This window comes from Poecilia formosa, unplaced genomic scaffold (assembly GCF_000485575.1).
Source record: "Poecilia formosa unplaced genomic scaffold, Poecilia_formosa-5.1.2 Scaffold200, whole genome shotgun sequence".
In the NCBI taxonomy this organism is placed as follows: domain Eukaryota; kingdom Metazoa; phylum Chordata; class Actinopteri; order Cyprinodontiformes; family Poeciliidae; genus Poecilia; species Poecilia formosa.
Genome location: NW_006800139.1, coordinates 751,964 through 765,002, shown reverse-complemented (window position 1 = coordinate 765,002; position 13,039 = coordinate 751,964). Strand labels below are relative to the sequence as shown.

The 13,039-nt window shown below is 37.2% G+C and overlaps 1 long non-coding RNA gene across 1 annotated transcript; it reads left to right on the top strand.

Moving 5' to 3' along the window:
• Positions 1 to 967: 967 nt before the first annotated feature.
• On the top strand, positions 968 to 2,124 carry LOC103148197 (uncharacterized). The gene is made up of 3 exons (XR_477330.2): positions 968 to 1,099; positions 1,177 to 1,234; positions 1,411 to 2,124. It is a non-coding gene; the product is annotated as an uncharacterized LOC103148197 (long non-coding RNA).
• The last annotated feature ends 10,915 nt before the right edge of the window (positions 2,125 to 13,039 follow it).

The following is a 13,039-nucleotide window of genomic DNA, read 5'->3' as shown; positions in this document are numbered from 1 at the left end:
AATGATAAAAATCTGAATAATCTTTAAGATGCCAGAATGGAAGCTATTAAATGGAATAATAGTTTTATATTTTAAACAGTGTGCATATTTTATTTGAAAACTATATTTGTTTTCAAATATAGTTTTCTCTCTACATAAAGAGAGTGTGAACATAAAGAGTCTTGTGCTTTGGGATAAAGTTTAATCTGTTTTGTAAAACTGCTCTGAAATGAAACATGTAAACAGTTAAAGTGAAGAATTAGTACAGTAAAAGATGCTGCTGATTAATACATTAAGATGTTTAAAATGTTTTAGATATAGATACATTATAGGACTTGATTATCTATCCCAGTTGGAGAATATCAAAGTTTTAAGCATCAAAAGATGAAACATTTTCTCCAAACCAAAACAAATAGAATATCTGTAAAAATACATTCTGTTTAATAATAACATGCACTACTCCTTCCTATGATTATGTATATTTATATTTCATTGCAAGTCATAGAGAAAGATTGGAAGACATTAATTCAATCTTCCACAAATAGGGAAAAGAAAACTATCTGGATCAGTCTGGCCGGGGCAGTAGACAGCCGCTGTGCGTCCAACACAAATGTGTGCAACACTTTGTCAATATTCTACTAATGTTGAAAAAAATAAATAAGAAATGCAATTAAAATCACATGAATAAGTTTGCTGATATGCTAAGTCATTAAAAAACATGCCACTCCACGATCCTCCAACTACTTCCTGTCATCTTCTTCTTTGTGGGTTTGGCCAATAGTGACATCCGGTTGTTGATCATGTGACTCACGTGAAGTGAAAAAAGTTTTTCCTCTGCAGGTTTCTGAAACAAACCGGTTTAGATATGTCCAAAAAAGAAAAATCACCTCATCTGAGTGTAACCAGGATAATTTTTTCCATTTTTGATTAGATTCAGTTTTATTTATTTATTTATTTATTTTTTTTAATTAAAATTCTGTTTTCCTTAATTTATTCAGCACAAAATAAACCAAGCGAGATCAAAACAACACACTGTTCTCGCGTGGTTTTAAAGTCACATGACAGCTGCTGCTTATGTGGCTGATGAGCAGCAGCCTAGGTAGGAGACGCTGGAGGGCAGGTAGGTCTGCAGTGTTTTCAAAGCCTTTCTCAAATATCTATTGTGCAATCACTCACTCCATGCCTTTTAACCTGCAGACGTGCGATTGTTGAGCCAAACGTTGTGGCGATCACACGGTTTGTCAAGTGGGAACTGGTGAGTTTTGTTTGTTTTGGGAGCTAGGGTCAGTACGGTCACTGGTCTGAGTTTGTTTCATCATTTGGATGAAACTGAATGAGTATTTGCGTAAGTTTAACTAATGTAATGGAAACTCATTTTACTGCAGTAATTTGAACGACGTGTAAATGATCATTCAGGCCTGTTTTATACAGGCCAGGTTCTGTTCCAGATTCCCAATCCAGGATTCTGGATCTGGGTTCAGTCCTAGATCGTCAGTTAGCGTCCAGACAACCCAAACAGCGGATCACAGAAACATCACATCTGTGGGAGACCTTGAGCCCAACAATCTTCACTCTGGACCACAAAGAAGGGAACTGGACTTTTTTTGTTTGGTTTTTCATCATTTCATGCATCACCAGCAAGAAACTGGTTGAACTCCAGTTCAACCAGTTTATCAAAGTTTTATGGACTTAATTGAATAACCTGTATGTATATATTGTAAATATTAACACATTTCACTAGTTTTGCACCATTTCGTTTGTGTTTATACAAAATGCCACTTCCTCCAGCAGTCGGACCCAATCTAAGAACTATTCTGATTTGATTTAACTTTGATTTATTTAATCATTCTGATATTCCTAATGTAATATATTATGTTACACAAGCACCAAACCTTTTTATCAAAAAATACTTTTTTTCTAATTTGGCTTATATTCATCAAGCACATTTATTTTTGTGATGTCAAATTGCACAATTATATGGTGAATGGAAACAAAGATATAGAGAGAAACAAAGTCCTGAGAATTTCAATGAGACAGAGCAACAAGTGAACAAGAAGGTTAACGGAAACCAGCATTTCATCCCAATAAAGGTGGACAACAAGCCTGCAGTGACCATCCAAAGATTACAGTGGAAAAGAGACATGCTATATTGAACTGCGCACACACACACACACACACACACACACACACTCTGAGTTGGCTGCTGGTGTCTGGGAGCAGCGACAGCAGCGGCTTCCTGTCGGGTTTTCTGCTGTCTGGATCCTCAGGAGGCAAAAACACGGCCTGAAAATAAACCGAGTCGCTTCTAGAAAGAGACAGAGCAGCACATGTTGACACATTTTTAAGGGCACTATAAATTCACAACAAAGATGAAGACACCAACAGCTGATGGAAATTATGTGCTATTCATTGAGGAATGTCAATCGAGCTGAACACCCGGCTGCACCTCTGCTGTCAGTGACGTCTAAATTTAGAGGCTCTGGTATAAAACTGTCACACGGCTGGGAGACGTTTCTGCTGAGCCTTCAGGGAGACATGGGACAAAACCTGAGAGAACAGAGTCAGGAGAGACTAACTGACGCAGCTCAGTGGGTTTTATTCAACCCTTCTTTTTATTAGCAACCTTTAAACCTTGAATTCAGTTATTTGTGAACTGACAAGAATGTTTGAGGATTGTTTTAAACCTTTAAATACAGACTTATATAATAGCTGTTTTTCCATTTCCTCTGTCTTCCATCAGCCACTAAGCTGTCAAAATGTTGCTTCTTTATCTGTTTGTTGCTCTTCATGGAAAATGTAGGTTGAGACCTTTTTGTTCTAAAAACTTCTCATCGTTTGGAGACAACCGAGCCGCAGGGAAGAAACTAAATACGACTTACACTTTTTATGCAATTTCCTAAACTGTTGAGATCAATTGTGTTTTTTTCATTTCATGTTAAACAAATCGTCTTCTCTTTTACTGACATTTTCATTTCCTCTAAGCTGAAAGCTGGAATCTAATTGGAGAACATTTGGCTTGTGTGTGTGCATGTGTGTGTGTGTGCGCGTGTGCATGTGCATATGTGTGTGTGTGAGTGTGTGCATGCAGTTGGAGAGTCAGGGAGAAAATATGAATTTAGTGAACATGTCTTGATGACATTTTCCTGGTTTCATAGGAGCAGTGCTGCAACAAACTGTCCAAACAAAAACGCTGCAACTGCAACAAAGACATCTGAGGGAGGAACAGGATGAAAGGCCTGAAGAAAAAAAACATTCAAGCACCGAGAACATGCAGGCTCACACACTCACAACAGAGCAGGTGAGCATCATTATAAAATATATATATATATATATATATATATATATATATATATATATATATATATATATATATATATATATATATATATATATATATATATATATATATATATATATATTTTTTTTTTTTTTTTGCAAAATGCTGCAAGTTACTTTACAATTTAGTGACACGATGAGAAAACATGATGTGAATAATAATTTGAAGATCAAACGAAAAGCTCCAGAGTTGATTTTGTTTTCCATTCTGATCAGAAGTTCGGTCAGGTTGGGATGTGCAGCTGCAGTGATTTAGCTGAACACTGGAAACCTCGGAGCCATTCTGGTTTTAACCAGTGAGCTGAATTATGTGACTCTGATGGCCTCAGTTTCACCCTGATGACGCACCGTGATCCTCACAGAGGACGGAGATCATCAGGGGTTTCATTTAAATACAGAATTTAAGAAAATTTGTGCGATGTAACATTTTTCATTTGGTCCATATGATTAATGTTGCTTGGCTCGTTGATAAAACTGATGTCATTTTAAACAGAATCATTGAGAGCAGATCCATCATCAGGAAAAAAATAAAACTAACAAAGTATTACCTCCTGTATTTAGTTTAAACATCCATATTATGTACGTGTTCATGTTTTTTTAAAGCTTAAGGTTTCAGCCTGGACATGATTCTTTATGGTGGGTTTTTATGTTGACACATTGATTTCCAACGTCATCTAAAAATCATTCAAGACTTTCCGTGTTTATGGTCGACTTCCTCTGGGATTGCTCTCTGCAGCGAGCATGACAGGTTGATTGCTTCAAATGAAAAGGTTATGGGTGTAATTTATGGAAAAGGTTGACACAGATTTAGGTTTCTGAAGAGAAAACGTATTTATTCGCCCCCACAGACCTTCAGATTCTCAAGCTTTGAGTTTTATCAGGAGTTTCATTTCATAGAGGAAAGTCTCTTTTATTCCCAAAACAGTCAAAGCTACTTTTTGTTGATTTATAGAAGAACTTGTTTTTCTTTTCATCTCTGAAGCTTAATCTCTATGCTTTTATTGCCAGGTATTTTATTTCTCACTATGAATTTCATAAAACCTCTAGCTTCCATTTCATGTTTTTCAGAAGAAAATGTATTTTCTGTTTATTTAGTTTCTGTAAAATTTATCATCTGACCTTCTAACAGACTTTTTAGTCTAAGAGGTTTAAGTGTTTAAAGCACAAAAGAGCTAATTCAGGATCTTAATAGTTGTAACTCTTAACCTTTATTATTAATGTTTTTAAAGTATCACTGCTCAGGTGAAAATGGGATTGTTTTTGGGTTCGCTAATCCCAGACATTGGGACATTCACACCAGGGCCGGCCAAAGGATGTTTGTGGCCCTAGGGAGGTTTTCATTTGTGGCCCCCGATACCAACCTGTCAACACCAAATGCTTCATCATCCCTAAGCTACTCTGTGTGAGTAGCATACCTGTTATCATTAGCTTCATTTATTATTAGCTTGCATTGTTATTGTTATTATGGCTGCAGCGTTTAGCCTTACAGGAGTTGCAAACTAAAAAAAATATTTGGATTTTGAGATGCAGAGTGGTATTTAAGTGTGTCATATTTTTATTTATTTGAAAATCAGCTGATTAGCACAAAATTTATAGGCAGCTATAATCATAGTAGTTTGGTGCTCTTGTGGGCCCCCTGGTGGTGTGGAGGCCCAATGCAGATGTTTTACTTCTGTATTTCAGGTTGTCTCTGACTTAGACCTAAACTTCTTTCATTAACTTCAAAATATGAACAGGAAACATTTTAATCAGTTTCACAACTTCTTAATTTTACATCTGTATAAATATGTGAGCATGAGGGTTTAGTAATGTTGATCTGGAAGCATTTATGGTTTAGAAATGCAGAAATAGATGCTCTGCTTTCAAAGGAAAAAATCTGAAAAGGTTCAAATCAGAAAATAAATAACTCAATTATTTCCAGCTTTCTGAAAATGTAAATTTATTCAGCCATACATTCCCTTGATTAAAGTCCTGATTTACTCCTTTCTTGGAACAAACAAGAAAATGTTCATTAACTTTGGTCCAAATGGACATTACCTCACTTTATCTGAACCCATCAGCATCTCCATCACACTGAGGTTCTTTCTAAGAAACTCGGTCCGTGTGATGCTCAACTCCTCAGGCGATTTGAAAACGGCCTTAATCCATCAGTAAGGGATTAGCTACAGACTGATCACATGCAGGAGCAGAGAGGAATCGGTTAGTAGCAGGAGAGATGACTGAACAAAGACAAGTTTTAGGGTTTAAAAGGATTCAGAGGACACTTGAAAAATACTAAATGGAAGCACAGTTGAAAGGGAAAAGATTTCATTTTAAATCCTTTATTTAGGACAGTTTGTTAGATGCATATTAAATAAACACTAGTGAATGATCTAATGCTGTTCTTTAAGAAAATTCTGACAGAAAAAATGATTTTGAGGCATCTCTTCTGTAACCCACAAACAAAAAGCAATAATCAACCAATTAATGAGATAATTGTCTAGAACACAGAGCAATTATTTAATAATATGGTTTAAAAGATTTATATCCACTGAACTAACACATTTCTCATTTAACGTCGTTTTAAGGTATAAAAGTAAGATCTGAATGTTAGGACATTATCTTCACAACCTGAACAACCTGTATGTTTACTAGAGAATCAATCAATCAATCAATCAATCAATCAATCAATCAAGTTTATTTGTAAAGCACATTTCAGCAACAAGGCAGTTCAAATCATAAAAACACAACAATACAAAGTCATAAAAGACGTAAAAGACAAAAACAGTAATTTATTACATTTTGTTCCATCATTACAAACTCAAACATGTTGATCAGTTTTTCATTTATTATGGTTCAATAGCAAATCTAACCAGGTGGGTTTTGGTCTGGATGTAAGCAGCATTGAAACTTTTCATTGATATATTCAAGTATTCTAATTATCTGCCCAAATGTAACATATATTAAAAACTGTTTATTGTTTAACCTCCATAAATAGGAAAGTCAAATTACAGGAAATCTAACTCAGGTTCCACTGTTGTGTCACAATCTCTAAACCACACTTTGGCTCGCAGACCGCTGTATATTTATCTCACAAAATGCCTTACAGTTTTCTACAAGATTTATGGAAATCAAGGTTCAAAGTCTGTGTTTTAGCTCTGAAATATGTTCTTATTTTATCCATCTTGCTCTTTTAAAAGTTGTCTTTGGGTGCCGGGGTGTAGATGCCCGGACGCCTCCGTCCTCTACGGTCGTTATGGGTTTGTCTTAACCCTCTCACTGCCAACTTCCCTTTGGTTTCACTACCAAATAAAAACCTTTAGAGTCAACAACATATTTAGAAAAAAGGTTTTCTAAAGCAAAGTCTGAACCTGGGGTAACAATGACCCTCCTCCTGCTGCCACAAAATCATTTTAGGGAACTGAACACTGGTCTTTTGAAATTTTGAAAGAAGTGTTGCAGACATCAAAAGGAAACGTTGGCGCTTTTCATAATAACTTCCAACAATTTTCTACGCTTTGCATCATCTTATGTTGGCGAGCCGGCTGGGCTGAAGAGACCCGACTTTATTAGTTTTAAAAAAGACACAAAGATTTCAGCCTCCTGGGTCTCAATCAGAACAGAACAGAAGATTCTGAACAATAAATCCAACAAATGGTTTAGTCACAGTTTTATATCATTTGCATGTGTAAGGTCTACACAAACCCTCACATAGAAATTAATGCAAAATTGTTCAGAAATGTTCAAACATTTTCAGTAAGTCATGTTCAAAGTCAGTAGATTATAATAATACATCAATTTGAATGTGAAGCCAGTTTGATGTTTTCAGGAATGACTGAAGTTGTTTTTATGGACACAGTGGATGAATGTAAACTTCTCACATATCCTGCTTCTGATAAATTAATAATCATGGATTATTTGTAATTCTTCAAAGGTTGTCACTTCCTGTGCCTCACATGGTTTCTTACATAATGAGTAGGCCTTTCTGCTGTCTGCTGCTGAAAGCATTAGGGAAATGGAAGAGAGGGAGGCACTGCAGGAAAGAGACGTAAAGGACAAGGAAAGACGAATGGCTCTGAAACAAAGATTTATTCTCCCTGACTAACAGGCCTGACCTTCACTGTGCAGCCGATCCACAGCTGACTGTTCAAAAAGATCTTGGTGCATCTGCTCTTTCTTTATCAGCAAATATTCCTGTCACTGAGTGAGAATAGTTTTGAGTTTTTTTTAAGTGTGTGTTCAGGTTAAAGGTTGTGACACTGAGGAATAAAAACTCTGGGAGCTGTGAAAGTCATATTTCTACAGGAACACTAATAATCCCCACACAGATTAATCCAGCGACCCGGTCAATAACTCTGTTTGCTCCGAGCTGAAGTAACATGATGAAGCTCCGTCAACACGGGAAGAAATCGTCACATCTTCTGCTGCGTTCTTCTGAACCGACAAGAGTCAGAGGAGAAAAACGCTGAAAAGATTCTGCATCAGGTTTAAAGAGGAAGGACAGAAAAGATTTGAAACAAAGTGAGTTTCATTTCTCTGGACTGCAGGATAAAACGACTCTTTGGGTTGTGAAGGTTGCTCTGCCCGGTAATGTACTCATAGTCTGTAATATGGATATGTAGTTATATATCTGGACTTTGAAGTATTATTGTTTGATTGTGGGACAGAAGTTCCTGTCCCTCAAAATGCAGATCAAAGTATGTTAAATACAATTCAAGAAAAAAAATATACATTTGAAATACACGTTAGATTTGTCATTATAACTTATCAAAGTTTTTAAACTCCCAGTTGAACATGGTTTGGATCAGTTAAATGGATAACAAGTGGTTTGTTTTTATGGAGACTATAAACATATTGGTACAAAACAGGGACATGGATGGTGAAGGAGGAAAATAAATTTTAAAAAATATGACATAAAAACACTTTTCTATAGAGTGGCTCATATTTTTTCCCATGAACCGTAAAATATCTTGCAAAACAAGCCGATGTATTCTGCCATGTAATGTTCTGACAGGAGCAGGAATGTGAAATGCATTTCAAGCTGGACTGTTTTTCTTCAACTCAACCTTTTTACTGAGATAAGCACCAAAAACATTTCTGTGCATGCTACATGTTTTCTTTTTTTAGATATTACAGCTTTTTTTTAGCTTTTAGATTTATCGTTTACAGCTAATTTACGTGCAGCATCTTCCATCACGTAATGAAGCCAGAGGTATATGGAGGTGGCGTCACCGTGTCTTTATGTGTGCCCTTGTTTTATTGGCCCTCCTGAGTTGTCAACAACATGAATATTGCATGAGGAGGATCACAGCAGAAATGCAGACACCCATGGTGAATTATGAGTGGATCAAATGGGAGTTTATCCTTTGGCTTCAGCTTCTCCGTAATTCATGTTGATGGATGAGTAATCAGCTAATGATAAGAGCAAGCGGGGAAGAGAAGCAGGAAGGCACAAAGAGAAAGAAAGAGTGAAAGAACAAGCAAGGACAAAGCGAATCATGGTGACTGTGATGCATCGCTTTGATTTCAGGGCAGATTTTACTCCACGCCACTCTACGCCCGACACGACTCCCAACCATTACATATTGTGTCATTTATCTGACACTTGTGACATGTGGGCTTCATAATGCTGCAACAGGAAAACAACGTCCTGTGAATTTATAAAACAGAATGGTTTATGCATCAGGAGACAGGTGGGAGTGTTCCCCTGTTTATCACTAGCAGGACAGCAGCGTTCAGGAAACTTAGAATCAGAAATAGATTTGATTTCACTAAACGTAAGACTACAACTAATCAAGTAAAGTTTGAAATTCAACAAAAACAAAAGTTAAATCTGGTACTGTTGGATCTAAGAATGAAATCTGGTGTGACCCAAAGAAACTAAATCTAACTTAACCAGGAGAACTTTATAATTATTTCACACACTGAAGTCAAATATATGCATTTATTTCATATGTTCTCATAGGTTTTTCTTCACTACCAGCACCAAAACACATTACAGATCTGCTGTTGTTCTATCAACCTTCCAGAACTTCCAGGTCTGCTGGTTCTGGTTCTGCTCTGCATCCAGAACCAGAACCAAACATGGAGGAGCAGCATTCAGCTTCAATGTCTCACAAATCTGGAGCAAACATCCAGAAAACTGCAAAACAGCCAAAACGCTGAGTTTCTTTAACTCAAGACTAAAAACCCAGCTGGTTAGAGCTGCTTTAGATTAGCAGAAACATTTCAACATGTTTGATGATTTTGATGTTGGCAGTAGACAAAATGTAATGTTCATCGGTTATTTCACAATGGATTTTTGTTTGATGTTTTTATGATGTAAGGCACTTTGAACTAACTTGTTGCTGTACAAATAAACGTGACTTAAAATCATAGATTTTTATTACATATGTGGAAACGTGTGTTTGTAAAGAAAAAAAAAGTTTTAACTTTGGAGTCTTATCTGAAAGTGAATATGAAATTGTGGAAGTATTTTTATTGCCTTCACCGTATCGTCAAACTTGTGGTGTTTTGGACAAACTGGTGGATCCATTTCTTCCTGAAAGCTTTTTTATTGCTTTTGGATGAATAGCTTTTGTTGTTTTTTTTACTTGTTACTAGGAAACACATGATCATATAATCAGCCTGTAAAGGTGCATCAGACTTTATCTTCATCTGTTCCTTCATTTATCTCTTTCAAGAATTGGCCTTATGCACTTCAACTTCAGCCTCTCTTGTTCAAGGAAAATTTGGTTTATTTTTGGTTCTGTGTATTAACAATGAACGTTTTATCAGTTTCCAGTGGAGATAAGCATAGCCTTCGATGTTGGAGGGTAAAACAGTGGAGTGCTTTTCATGGAGGAGAAGCTGCATGACTTACTCCTGAGGAGCAGTGGTGGGAAGTAACGAAGTACAAGTACTTCCTTACTGTACTTAAGTACAATTTTCGTGTATCTGTACTTTACTTAAGTAGATTTAATAATGGATACCTTCTACTTTTACTCAACTACATTTTACAGTAAGTATCTGTACTTTCTACTTCACTACATTTCTACAAAACTGTCGCGTTACTCGTTACATCCAAGTCGCGTTGCGCTTTTTGTCAATTGAAATGTGAAGTTCAGGGTCTTAAGGTGGCGCCGTAAAATCCAAACAATAACGCGACTTACTGTCTGTTGTCACCCATCGCCTCCACCTTTACTCGCACGCGGAGCTCCAGACATGCGCAGTGGTTTCCTCTGAGCGGGAGAAGATGTCTGTCTGATCGTCAGTAATATAATAGCGCTGCATAAATCATAGATATGGCGACATGTAAAACCAGCAGCGCTTCGCTTTCACAGACGGTGGGACTTTGTCCAACTTTTAGAGTCACTTGGAAGGAAACACTAAACAGCTGGGTCTGTTGTGAAACCTGCATCCTAAAGCAATAAAAGGTGTTTGAGTGAACAGAGGAAAACACAACCACTGCATAAACAGACTTTACCTACTTCAAAATAAGAGCATGAATGTAAATGTCTACTTGAAAATTGTGAACAGCTGATAACCTAAACTTTAACACATATATCAAAATGTATTTAACTTAAAGTTTACAGAACAGCCCAGTAAATTGCCATTTTTGAAAAAAGCTAAGTGCGCTAAACATCTTCAAATTCAGCAAAGGCGCTAAAGGAAACTAAGAGTTAACTATGCACATTTTGCCCATTAGCAGATTTGTGGAAATGTGACCACCACTGGAGACAACCACTGCACTAGCTGATGGGTTGTTAGCTAGAGCAGCAGTTGGTTACCATGGAGACTGAACGTAGGGCAGTTGACAGATATTGCTGACAACAGAGTCACACTGATTTCTTAGGCAATTCCCCCACCTGCTTGGGCTGCAGGAGATGTGCCATTTGGTCTGTAATGTAGGAAAGACTGTAGAAATGTTTCAGGAACCAGAACCGACCTTCTGGAACAGCCAGCGGGTTAAACCCACAGTTTTACAGCCATCAGATTTGACCATCACAGAGTATAATGCAAAGAAAGACGAGTTTTCTGGTAGGCATTAGTTGGATGCCTGATGGATAACTATACAGAAGGTAATTAGTGCCACAATTTCATAAATTACCTGCTATAAAAAGAACAGAATACATTAGAAGTATGGCATGACTGCCAGTTTAAGGACTGTGCTGCTTCCCCTGTAAGCTCACAGTGCAACACTGCCACCTGCTGGTATGTTATTCACATAGATGTTAAAATGCCAGATTTCCACTGGCAGAGCAGGCTGTGACTAAAAGACCCTTAGACACTAATTTCTATCTTTCTGTGAAGAAAGTGCCGTCTGTGTTGGTCTGGTTCCAAACATCTCCAGTCGTAACGCTGCAGCCTGTTCCTTTCTGTAGATATACTGGAAACAAGATGATCCAATGAAAATAGTTTGCCAACCTGTCAACAGAAAATGTTTGTTTAGCATTGACAATAGGAAGGGGCATTTCGGTATCTTAACGATTTGGTAAGTGGTTTGATTTGCTTAGTTTTGCAAACGGTTAATATACATCAAAAATAATACACCATTCGGTTACAGGAGATTTAAGATTTTGTGACAATAGCTTTATTCACAGCAATCAGGTGGGAAATTGTTAGCAAGAGAAGGGAGGGAGACATTAAATAAGAGCTAATGTCAGGTTTATTCATTTCCAGATTCCAACAGCTGGACATTTAGACACAAGCCCCCAATGACTAACAGAGGATTTCCTAATTCTCTCATCTGTGGCTACTCGTATTAGATGTAGCTTTAATAGAACATTTAGACTCTTTATTGACATAAAACCATCTTCCAGTTGCTGATGATGATTGAAATATGTCATTCCACAAACTGAAGAACATTGCTAAAAACAACACTCAAGAAGGCTCTCACATTTAAATGATGCCCAGTTTGTAGGAAGAAGGAAACATCCCCACACATTACATTATGTGACTTCAGTGTTTTACTGTTGTTTCTCATCATTTTTCTCCTTTTCCATAGAAATAACCACAGACCCAATTAAATAAAAATCCCATTAGATCAGCAGTTTCTGGAAAGTTCACATTAGCCACATTGGCTAATCAAAGTCACTTTCTACCACATGTTGATTCTCATTTGCTGAATTGGCCTGCTGCAATGTGATTGGCTGTTTCCCTGTTTGTGTTTCCAAGCAATTTAAGGAGAGTTAAAGCAGTCAGTGAATGTAGTTATTTCAAGTTATTGACTCTGAATCAATTTGCTGTTTACCTGACAAACATGGCAACTAACTTCACCTTGAAATAGATTGCTAAGCTAATGCTGTTATTTGTTACATTCACCTAACCTGAAGGAAAGAGTCATCTTGTCTCACCACACATAGCTGAGATCTTTCCCATAGTGCACCTGAACATGCAAACAGCCCTCATGGGAAATATCTTCCATCAGACTACCCCACCCACACACACACACACACACACACACACACACCCACACACACACCCCCACACACACACACACACGAATACAAATGCTCAGAGACATTATACTTGTCCCCATATGCTGTGTTTGTCACCAGTTAAATATGTAAAAGTATCAGTAACCTACTGAAGGTTACGCTCATAAAATCCCTGCAATGTGGATTTACTTAGATCAACGCTGCCCTCTAGTGGCAAATAGATATAATTACAGGGGTAAAGGCTCCACGTTGTGGCTCCTTTAATCCGTCTCACATTGGGAACTGATTGACTACATTAATAGAGAAACATAAAAAGAAAAAAAGGA